Source organism: Dendroctonus ponderosae, unplaced genomic scaffold, assembly GCF_020466585.1.
Source record: "Dendroctonus ponderosae isolate FM_Combo_2020 unplaced genomic scaffold, Dpon_F_20191213v2 Dpon_F_20191213_1, whole genome shotgun sequence".
NCBI classification, from domain to species: domain Eukaryota; kingdom Metazoa; phylum Arthropoda; class Insecta; order Coleoptera; family Curculionidae; genus Dendroctonus; species Dendroctonus ponderosae.
In genome coordinates this window covers 35,046,212-35,054,403 of record NW_026017110.1, presented here as the reverse complement: position 1 = coordinate 35,054,403, position 8,192 = coordinate 35,046,212, and the positions used below count along the sequence as shown (strand labels likewise).

General features: G+C 34.5%; 1 long non-coding RNA gene across 2 annotated transcripts; it reads right to left on the bottom strand.

The window, feature by feature from the left end:
* Positions 1–1,633: 1,633 nt before the first annotated feature.
* Positions 1,634–8,185, bottom strand: LOC125504518. Of its 2 annotated transcripts, XR_007281541.1 has the most exons (3): positions 7,880–8,185; positions 2,073–3,078; positions 1,634–2,013 (listed from the first exon to the last, which is right to left on the bottom strand). It is a non-coding gene; the product is annotated as an uncharacterized LOC125504518 (long non-coding RNA). The 2 variants fall into 2 exon arrangements; XR_007281540.1 differs by having other exon boundaries at positions 1,634–3,078.
* Between the last annotated feature and the right edge of the window lie 7 nt (positions 8,186–8,192).

The following is an 8,192-nucleotide window of genomic DNA, read 5'->3' as shown; positions in this document are numbered from 1 at the left end:
GTTGGGTTTGTGTCGGTTACGCCAAAAGCTCGTTACTATTAGTTGCAAAGGTAAATAATTTCAATAAATTTTAAGAAACAATGTATTTTTAACGAGAATCTTTAATAATGACCCAATATAATTTAAATCTCATTGTAATCTCCATAAATTAGCCTTTGGCGTTTACGTCTTTTGATAAATTTATGTCTGAAAGGCATAAACGCCACTTGTCCATAAGAGCATCATGTACAATTTTAAAGGGAGTTTCCATCATTGTACAAAATAATTTCGATATTACTATGGCATTTCCGGTTTTGTATGAGTAACAATAATTACCGTTAATATAAGTATTCAGTAATATTTCAAATTAAAACAGGCACATTGTAGTTTTAAAACTCGACGCAACATGTCGCTTACGCCTTTTTTACTTTTAGATAAAGTAGCCGTAATTAACTACTAAGTAGCTATGCACACAAACCGTAGTCACGCACAAACCGAATACTCCAAATGACCAATAAATTATATTCCAAATCACCCACGGATCAGCTAGCGGTAGGCGATACAGATGATGAGAGATTAAAAAAGGATGCTTTAAACCAGGATTTTATCATAATTAATAATCAGGATGAGGACAATAATAATAATATTATTATTACTGAGTGTCTTTCTCAAATGGAGGCGTTTGGTGCACTTGAATACTGTGGTCAACTAACAGCTCATTTAACAGCGCAGTGTAATATACTATTAGTTCCTGATAATGAGACTGTTCCAACCCCCTTTGTCCCGACAATTCATAAGACTGATGTTTTCCAAGACAGTGTTAATATTATTAAGTTGAGTGTGGAACCAAGGAAAACAACCACCCGACTAAACATAGTGGAATACCCAGACACAAGTAGTGAAAATGAATATTCTGATGATGTCAATCAGAACGTATCTGAGTCGCCTGTAGGACCACCAGGAAGGCAATAACAGTCAATTTGAAGCCGATCCTGCGGAAAAAACATTTGAGCCGCGTCTGGTCAACCGGGACGACAACACCGACAACGAATCTGAAGCCGATTCTCCAGATACAACATTTAAGCCACCTGCCACCGTCGAGGAAGACAGTAACGATTCTGAAGAGGTGGGTGACAATTCGTAAAGCAACCAAAAGGACAAAACGTAAGAAGAATGAAAGCGAATCTCAAAAAAATAAACGGTACCGCCAATCTGGAAAGGCTCATTATAATTACAAAATGAAGAAAGTTGAAAGCAAGAAAGTTTTACCAAATCCCTGCCGTAGTAAGGACTGCAATAATAGCTGCAATAAGTTTTCGGAAGATGAGAGGCAAGTAATTTTTTCATTCTTCTGGGGTTTAGGAAGTACCGAGAAAAAACGGAGTTTTATTAATGGGTGTGTTAATGTGGTCCCTGTTAAAAGGAAGAGGACCCAACACGCCGATTCAAGAAGGGATTTACCTTACCAATACTTCTTGGTTAAAAATGATGTTCAGTTGCGCGTATGCCTACAGTTCTTTCAAGCTACCCTAAATGTAAGTCAAAGACTCGTTAGAAGCTCAATACAGGGAAAAATAAAAGAAAATTTAGACTTGCGAGGTATACATGAACCCGGGCATAAGGCAACGATGGAACAAATAAAAGAATTTAGATCTTATATTCAATCAATTAGATCTTATATTGTTTGCACCCGTTTTCAATCGCCCAACTGAAGCAAAAGGTTATCGGTTTCAAGAAGCATGTTTCTTAAACCTCAAAAACATTCGTCATAATTGTTTATATATACAAACAAACAAGTCGAGGCAAACTGATGTATGTTTGTCTTTCGATTTGCCAGTCTCTCGAAGAGACAAATGCTCCATATCAAATTAGTTCAACAAATGCATTTCCAAAGAATGACATTTTAGCGATCTCCAAATAATATACTGTCGTGGACAATGTCACAGGTGAGTAATCAAGCAGAGGCAGTGTCAGGCGGTTCTTAGCAGACGTGTATCGTAGCCAGATTGTGCTAAATAAAGTAAAATGGAACAGCTGCAAAAATTAATGGATGATCAAAAATCAATAATTCAACAACAAATTGTTCATCATACCTTGAAACTTATATAACACATAAATACTTTGGAATAAACATCAACATCTGAATGGCACTGGTTAATCAAATTGTTGATGTCAAATTTTAATATTTAAAATGAGAAGCTCATATGCAAAAAATATTGAAATTGCGATATCGGCGCCAGTCTTCTAAAAGACCACATCGCATTACTTGATGAAGTTTTCAGCTCCAAAACGCGCTGTAACCCATTTTTAACTTTAATGGGAAAAGAGGATCCATTCTCAAAAGCGGATAGATGCTCGAGGGGTACAGATGTAAAGTTTGCTAAACGTTTTAACGCTAATATTTGGGTAAATTAATAACAAGACTGCAAAACGAGCAATTTTTGCAATTCGCAGAATTTTAATGTTTTACACAAACCGTCTAACCTATTGGGTTGCAGTCGCAGTTTTATAAATTATTAATTGATTGTAAGCAGCATTAGTGTGGTGTGAGTTCAGGTCAATTTAAGTGAAAGTATTTAAGATGAGAAAAATTATTTTTTTAAACTATATTTAAATGGCTTATAGTGAAGACAATGTTAGTGAACCGAGCATTCCGCTCAAGAAAAATCAAAATATGAGCTGAAACATGGATGCGAAACATTGCAAAAAGAAAAAGGAAGATTATTATGCGTACAACTCGGCTTTTTTGGTAGGCCGTTAGAAATTTGGTTTTAACAAAATTATGCAATGAAGAGTGCAACCCTTCATACCAAATTATTAATTAAGTTTGAGTAATTCCTCGAAGATAACTAACAACAATTTACCAAATAAAATACCAAAATTTTGAGGCAGCAGGAAAAATTACCGATTAAGAAGAGGGGGAAAAAACTAGTTATTTTAGTTTGATAAAAAGCTACATGTTGAAAGCTAGATTATATTTGAAGCAATTACGCCACAACACTTAAACAAACCGACTTGCGAGGTGATATAGGAGCACACCAGACAGCCACCTCGCCTCTAATGAGCTGGCTAATTGCCAGTAATGGAACACAGCCAATCCTGAAAAAGAAACAGTTTCAAATAAAATTGTAATCTGATATGTTCCGTAAATATGTTAAGAAATTTTAACAGCGTGTTCTCCCAGTCATTTTAGAGCCCCCTCTAAAATGTCTTCCTGAGAATTTTTTTTATTTGAGATCTCATTTTTGAGATATTAGATCTCCAAAATGGCGGAAAATATTAGTTTTTGTTGTTTTCCTTTAAAACTGTTAAACATAGAAACTTCAATTTTGGTACACATTATAAGCTAATTGTAGGGTTTTGCAGTTCATTTACTTTTATACAAGGTAGAAACGTGGATCCCCTACTTTTGTTTTGTTCAGACCTTTTTTGTGTACACCTAAACTTTTATAAACATAATTTTTTAATTACTACAACTTTTTTACATCTTATTATTTTCTCCTAAGAGCACTAGTTTGCCCGCAAAAAAATTAAATTGTTTCGGCTTGATCAAAACTTTCCAAGCCGTTGGATTGGGAGAGGTCAAGAAGCTTCTATAAACTCGCCTCCTAGATGTCCCGATCTAAACGCGCTTGATTTTTACTTCTGGGGCCATTTAAAAAATACGGTGTATTAAACAGATGTGAATACAATCGAAGAACTTCAGGAAATAATATTTAATATTTCTAACGAAATAAGAACTTAAGTGAAAGACTGCGATTGTGCCAAGAGTGTCAAGGTGGCCAATTTTAACAGCTGCTAAGTTAACATTCAAATATTTATTTAAATTTAATTTTGTTTGTTCATATCGTTGCGCATATTGTAACCAAGTTATTATTTAAGTAAAATTTATTCAAACTGAATAATTGTAATTTGAACCAGCATACACAATTTAGAAAAATAATTTAGGCTGTTAGTAATCAACTAATATTGCGTACCAAAGTTATTATATGAAAACGTTATTACATTTAAAAAACATTATTTAATTACTTACACATTTTGAGAACGGCAATAAAACTATTTTATTTTTTCGCGGGCAAATTACTGGTCTTGCGAAAAAACAGTAAGAGATAAAAACGATGGTAAATACCTTGCAGTAATTAAGTAAGTTTCCATGTTTGACCGTTTTAAAGGAAAACAACAAAAACTAATATTTTCCGCCATTTTGGCAATCAAATATCTCAACAACAAAACTTCAAATTAAAATAATTCTCAGGAAGACCCCCCTCGAAAATAACCAGAAAAACAAGTTGTTCAAATAATTTAACATATTTACGGAACACCCTGTATATCTTCTATCTTTCATTCTATGTTCCATTTTTATGGAAAAATAAATAAAATTATATTAATTTCATAAATCATTTCACACTGATGGGAAAATATCTCTTCTCTGCCTTGTTTATTAATTCTGGTGATATTAGCAACTTACGCATATAAATTCGAATTATAAAGGAAGAACTTTGTTTTCGTTTCTTGAAGTATGTTTATTTGATATTAAGCAGTTTCAGTGAGCAAGTTTTGGGTCGACCATAACCTCGACGAAAGGTTCAAACTTAAACACTTTTAAACAGTCACGGTTTCACAACACACGTATTTTAACAAATCACGACTATGGTGTTTTTTAACGCCCATCTCTCACTTTCAAAATTGTAAAGATAAACAACGTTGTTCAAGAAAATGGCTATTTAATGTACAAACCTCTAAAAAGAGCAATACATGATTTGATGTACAGTTGCGCCTAGATTATAAGAACCTATATAAAACTAAAAAAATTATAAACGTGTCCATTACTTGACATCGAAAATGATGTAAACCGGATGACTCAGAAAGAAAATTGTATCTAAAGGAGAAATAACAGCTTGAGAAGCCTGTCAAGTCAAGAATATTGTAAAAAGAAATAATGGAAATCTATCCCTATTTCAGAATAGTAGGTATGATAGCGTTAACTAGGGAAGTAATGCCAAAGTTACGTTTTTGTATATAAGGAAACTTAATTTTTCTATTACTATAAAGCGCCACTTTATGGAAACAAAACTAATCCATTAAATAGTTTTGTTGGTAAAATTTTATTTTCAGTAAAAATGTGATGAACTCTAAATATCTGGCATACCCACTTGTACGTGCACAACGTGTTGTTTTTAAGATTTAGAAGATTCTGGGTTGCTTTAGTTTGGGTTTAGTTTTCATTGCTATGAAACACCTCCATGGTAGTTCGTTACAGTACAGTCTGGTTCTAGGATTGCCGCTTTGCCTATTAAGACTATGCTCACCTTATAGATAATCTCGTAACAAACAACATTTTTCTTATACCTTTTGTGACCGAATGAGCCATAATGCCGAACAACGGTCACCATTATGGCTCAGCTCTTTGCGCCGGCGTGCCAGTCGAAATTTTTCGCGAGGTAGCCAGTACTACAGGGTGACTCAAAATTGGCGTCATTCATCTGGAGGTGTTGCCTGGCGGTGTTTTAGGAGTACAGAAAAAATGGTACAAAACGTAACTGTTATTAAAAACTTAGAAATTTGCAAAAAAAACTACATTACAAAAACGGCAACAATGTTTTTCAAGGTAATCTGATTAATTAACAATATGTAAATACCTGTTGCTTCGTAATTATTTAAAACTCCGGCAACCATGGATAAATAGAAAAAGTGACAATAAGATAGACAAGGATAAGCAGTAAATTCAACAGAAATCGTTGAATGGCTGAACGTATTTGGAAACTCATAACCTCGAATTATTAATTTTTTTAAAAATTACAAAAACATACATTTGAGTCTGTAACTCCAAACAAGTGCCTGTGATAACCTTATGCACTCTTCTCGAGCAGCTTCTCGTATTTGGTTAATTAACTCCTGCTCAATGTATACCGGTGCTCAGTAATCCATTGGTTTAAAGTGAATCTTACATACGTGGTGGAAAAGTAGCCGGCATTTATTTGGTGCATGGGAAAGTGTCAGTGGTTGTGCAATGTTCTGAGTGCCCCTGGAAGGCTGCAATTATGTCCAATGCTTGTTCCTCTTTGTCTGAAACCCGAACATCAAGGGTCGTCCATTATCTTTCTGCAACCACTCTCCTCGCCCTTTTGCGTTAGCGATTTATTTCAAAAACGTAGATATTAAGTTTTTTAAATGTTAACGGAAATCATATTGAACATTTATTTTAAAATAAATTGTAGGTGTAATTTTGTATTTTTATTTTTATAGACGTATGCAGTTTTATTGCTTTTTTGCTATGAAATTCCATGCATTTTATAAAACGTTACAATTTTCTTTATTAATTATGTAAAGTATCATCAAATTTTGACACTCATTTAATTAATTCCATAGCCACCTTACAAAATGTAACTTTTTGAAATTTTTAAATAAAATAATTTATAATTTGAAAACGGTTGATTTCACAGCTTAAAGTGTAAATGTAAATTTTATGGAAAATATTTTATAATACAGGGTGATTAAAATTTCACTCCTGGCAAGCTGTGAACAGATACATACATATATTCTATGTTTGTTAGTTTCTATTATGTTTTTATCACTTAAAATGTTCTTATGTCACATAAAAGACTTCTATCTCTTTTATATGACATTTCATAGCTGGCTAGATATGAAATTTAAATGATCACCCGGTATAAGTAGGTAGGTATAATACAATATGCATATTAATATAGATATCAAAATAATCAAAAAGAATTAGGTCAGTACGTTGTACTACATATTCAGTACGCTTTCGAGATATATTCAGTACCATCACGATGATAATTCTGGCAACACCGAGTAAAGTCAGTTCCGACCCGCCCATCACTAGCCACACAGACTGTACTGTAAAGAATTTATCCACTTCCCTTTTCAAGTTTTCGGAATTTTATACTAAAACTGCTTTATGAACCTACTTAAGTTACAAAAACAAAAAAATGGGGTAATGCTTTACGATGTGATCTGGTACTAGGATTGCCGCTTTGCCGATTAAGACTATGGTCACCTTATAGAAAATCTCATAACAAACAATATTTTTCGTATAAATGTTTCGATTAAATGCCGTTTTCCACCACTTTTCGCCCTCTGAAATTCACCAATTTCCAAAACAAAACAACGGTCGCCATGATAGTTCAGCACTTTGCGCCGGCGTGCCAGTCAACATTTTTCGGGTAGTTGCCAGTACTATTATTACCACTTCCTTAACCACCTACGCGATCAGTTTCGCTGAAACATTCAAACGGAATCAATTTGAAGATTGAAGAATTTGAGAATTTTAAAGTTTTTTCTAACATAAAATAAATAGTAATTAGTAATACCCAGAGTTTTCACTACTTTTCTGATTCTCATGATAATTCAAATTAACTGATTAAGAACTCACACGCGTTCATAGAAATCCATAGAGAAACCAAAGCTGAAAATACTTTATTTTATTTTCTTTGCATGCATACACAATTAATTTGATATTTCAAACGGCTGGCTGCAATCAGCTGGGTCCCGTCTAAATTACGCGCACAATCATATGTATGAGCTTATCAGTTTCGTCTACTATTACCTGTATGGACGTAATTCTGCTAAGTTTCCAACCTTGAATGAATTACTTTTTTGTTTTCATTGAAATTTTCTACTTTGGTGGCAGTTCGGCAACATGGCTGACCAGTATGCAATGTTTGGCTGCGCGTACCCTGCGTGCAGGCATGTGCGCGTGCCACAGCAGATCGTACCGTAAAGCATTACCAAAAATGGAATTTTGCCGGTTATAAACGACGGCATGACCGAAAATAATGCCATATGATTTCTTTGTTCTCATTGCTCAAAATAAATCCGGCCATTTATGGGAACGGGAACAATGAACGGATTTACTACACAAAAACAAATAAACACTTACTCGTAATCCACTGACCGTAGTTGATAATCGCTCAACACTTTTCTTCCAATTGCACCATTATATGGACACCAGAATTTGCAGCGACATGAGAGTACTCGTACTCATAGATAAAGACAAGTACTCGTACTCGGATCATGCACATAGATAAAGACGAAATGATCATGGGGAATCGATTACGTGTCAGACATTTCATATTTGACACTGTACCATCGACATACTATTGTAGCGACCTAGAGCCACGCCTAGGGTTGGAGAGCCGGCATCGGCGCCCGACAGTCCGCCAACTCGAAGAGAGGAAGAGGAGTCAGTGGTT